We start from the raw sequence: 3,824 nt of genomic DNA, 5'->3' as shown, positions 1-3,824 counted from the left end.
GGAAAATATTGTCTTGGTGATAGAAATGATATGATGCTGGAGATTGCAAGATAGAATTTTAGAAAACCAATCTCTAGCTCATTACAAATACCTTTTTAAAGCAACATAAAGGACAACTATACACAGGGCTTCACTGGAAACCTATGTATGTTGTCCTCATCAAATGGAATACACAGAAATAAAATTGACTACATCTCTGGGAAGATACTGTTAAAAAGCTCAGTGTCACCAGCAACAACAAGGTCAGGGTAGATTGTGGAACAGACCATTAATTGCTCATATGCAAGTTCAGACTGAGGCTAAAGAAAATTAAAGCTAGACCACAGGAGCCTGAATATGAACTTGAACATATCCCACCTGAATTTAGAGGCCTTCTAAAGAACAGATTTGATGCATCAAATACTAATGACCAAAGACCACAATTGTCATGGGACAACATCAAATATATCATACAGGAAGAAAACAAAAGGTCTATAAGAAGACTTAAAAACAAAACAAAATGGAAGGACCAAAATGGATGTCAGAAGAGACTTGCTTTCCAGTGTAGGGATGCTAAAGGTACTGGAAGAAATGAAAAGGTAAAAGAGGTGAACAAAATGTCAAAAGGGTAGCTCAAGAAGACAAAGTCAAGTATTATAATGAAATGTGCAAAGACTTGTAGTTAGAAAATTAAAAAGGAAAAACGTTCAACCTTTCTCTAGCTGAAAGAACTAAAGAAAAGATTCAAGTCTCAACTTGAATTATTGATTGATTCTATGGGCAATATTGAATGATCTCCTGGTATTGTACTGTATGAGAAGTACTGGACTGCATACCACGAGGTCAGCAGTTCAAACCCACCAGTTGCTCCTAGGAAACTTTATACAGGATCATGATGAGTTCAAACCTACTCGACGGTACTTAACAGCGACAACAATGGGCAAAATGATGAATGATGCAGAAAACCTCAAAAGAAGATGGAAGGAATGTTTCAAGAGATAACATATGATTAAGAGCCAAGGGTACTAAATGAAGAAGTCCAAGGTGCACTGAAGGCATTGGCAAAAAACAAGGATCTGAGCAGGAATTGATGGAATACAAATTAAAATATTTTAACAAACTGATGTAGCACTGGAAGCACTGATTGATCTATACTAAGAAATTTGGAAGACAGCTACCTGGCCAGTTTATTGGAAGAGCTTCTCATTTGTGCCATTCCAAAGAGAGGTGGCCCAATGTGATGCAGAAATCATTGAATAATATCATTAATATCACGTGCAAGTCAAAAATTTGTCTGATGATATTTCAAAAATTGTTCCAACATTTCATCGACATGGAAATGTCAGAGATTTAAGCCAGATTCAGATGAGGACATGGAAAGAGGGATATCATGACTGGATGTCTGATGAATCTTGGCTGAAAGTAGAGAATATCAGAAAGATGTTTACCTGTGCTTTATTGACTGTGCAAAGCTTTTGACTATATGGATCATGACAGCTTATGGGTAACATTGCAGTGAATGGGTATTCCAAAACACTTAATTGTGCTCATGAGGAATCTGTACATAGACCAAGAGACAGTCATTCAAACATAACAAGGAGAAATGGAATGTTTTAAAATCAGAAATGTGTGCATCAGTGTTGTATCCTTTCATCTTATTTATTCAATCTGTATGCTGAGCAAATAATCTGAGGAGCTAGATTATATTAAGAAGAACGTGGCATCAGGATTGGAGGAAGAGTCATTAACAGCCTAAGCTATGAAGATGATACAATCTTCCTTGCTGAAAGTGAATAGGACTTAAAATATTTACTGATGAAGATCAAATACTACATCTTTAGTATGGGCTACTTCTCAAAGTAAAGAAAACAAAAATCCTCACCACTGGACCAATGGGTAACATCAAGATAAATGGAGAAAGGAATGAAGTTGTCGAAGACTTCATATTGCTTAGATCCACTGTCAGCACTCATGGAAGCAGCAGTCTAGAAATCAAACATATTGCATTAGGCAAATTCACTGCATAGTTCTTTCAGTCAGGACAGCCTCTTCTCAGCATGCCCAAAGGCAGGCCCTTCTCTGCCCTGGTACTATTAAAAAAAAAAAAAACTCTTTGAGGGTTGCTGATACATGCCCACAGTACACACCACTCCACCTTAGCCTGAAGGCACTTGGTTCTAGCTTTGTGAGTCAGCAAACCTCACCCCTCCCTCAATTAAATTCCTGGAAGCACCCCACTCTGCAAGCAATCCTCCTGCTCAAGGGCATTCAGATTTACTTGCTCCATGAGCTGGGAAGTCCACCTCTCTATCTCACGCTCTTATTCTTGGTTCTATTGCTGCTACTTCTCTACCACTCCTCTGATGTCAGTGTTTTCTAGCCCTGAGTTGATGTTCAAATGTTGTGCTCAACTTCACTTCTTTGATGGCAGTGAGATCCCTGCTCCTGTTTCTGAGAAGACTCATTTCATACCCATAGTTTCAAGATTTTACAATGATTGAACTGTGTTAACATCCACAGATGAATCATGTCAGCCTATCATTACCCTCTCACCTTTTCTTCCCCAGAGCCAGCAGGGAAAAAACGTTTAGTGGGACTTGCAGACTATGACTAGAAGAAACATTAGATAATTCACTACACCACACTATCTAATCTAAAGTATTATAGAAGTAATGGTATTAGTGTAGTATATTATTTATTATTATGCATTCTATTATTAGCTTTTCTGTATTGCTTTTATGTTTTTAAAAACGTTCATTCATTTTTAAGTATATTGTTGCAAAGCAAGTAGACAATATGAACTGGTAGAAAGTGAAATCAACTACAAATTGAAAATTTAGTATTTAATTCTCTTTAGTCACATTATTCAAACCACACCAATTCTGTGCTGGATCCATTTCCTCTTTTGTAATAATCTCTTCAAAGCAAATAGGGGGAGATGCAGAGACAAGTTATTTCAGTATCCTAGTTTTTCCTTAATTTAAAATAAATCAGTTCAGGAAGTTATAATAACTTTCTTAGACAAGTATATTAGCATTAAAAAAAAGTTACGACCTAATTTGTGTTACACAGATTTAGAAAATAATTTCAAGCTAAGAAAGTCCATGTTTAACATAATCTACAATTTGATGAGTGTTTAGTTGCCAAGGTTGGTATTTTTCTCCCGTAACTCTTTACAATATTTGAAATTATTGATTCAAAACATTTTTTAAAAAAAGGTACTTTATTGATTTATTTTCCCTTGCATGCTTTAACAGTTGTTTAAAATGTTTTTTTGGTTTGTTTGTTTTTTTCCTGGCCGGTATAATACGTTGTATAGAACTCTAATTTTTTTCTAAATTTGCCAAACTAATTCCAGAATCTCTTGGAAACCTTAGGATAGTGATTTCAGACTTTCAAATATATGATTTAATTTGGGCCTGATCTTTGATTTCTCCAGTTATTAATCTCATAAGTATTCCTGATAGCAATTTTCAGAATTTAATTAATCATAGATAAAAATGGAGCGTATTCATGCTAGCTTTCAGAATCATTGCTCTCTTGGCAATTTTGAAAGTTAACCAAGGATAAAATAGTTTTAGATTAAACCTCTTGCCTTTAGTTCTTATGGAAATTTGATTGTTCATTAAAAGAAATACTTGCTTTGAAAGTATCTGTCTTGGAAATCATTATAAATCCTCCCTCATAGAGCCTCTGACACTTATTCTGCTGGGCTTTTTTTTTTTTTTTTTTTTTTTTTTAGCATCTTCCTAGAACAATAGAAGTCTCTGTGTGGTACAAATGGTTAGGTTCTCAACTACTAGCTGAATGTTGATGTTTAAACGTTTCCAGCATCTCCTCAGAAG

At 35.4% G+C, this 3,824-nt stretch overlaps 1 protein-coding gene across 1 annotated transcript in view; it reads left to right on the top strand.

Moving 5' to 3' along the window:
- MTNR1A (melatonin receptor 1A) overlaps positions 1-3,824 on the top strand; it is a 31,513-nt gene that overhangs the window by 16,728 nt on the left and 10,961 nt on the right. The gene's annotated exons all lie outside the window — the stretch shown is intronic.

This window comes from Chrysochloris asiatica, unplaced genomic scaffold (assembly GCF_000296735.1).
Source record: "Chrysochloris asiatica unplaced genomic scaffold, ChrAsi1.0 scaffold00011, whole genome shotgun sequence".
Taxonomy (NCBI): Eukaryota; Metazoa; Chordata; class Mammalia; order Afrosoricida; family Chrysochloridae; genus Chrysochloris; species Chrysochloris asiatica.
The sequence above is the reverse complement of the archived record's forward strand: the minus strand, read 5'-3'. Positions and strand labels throughout refer to the sequence as shown.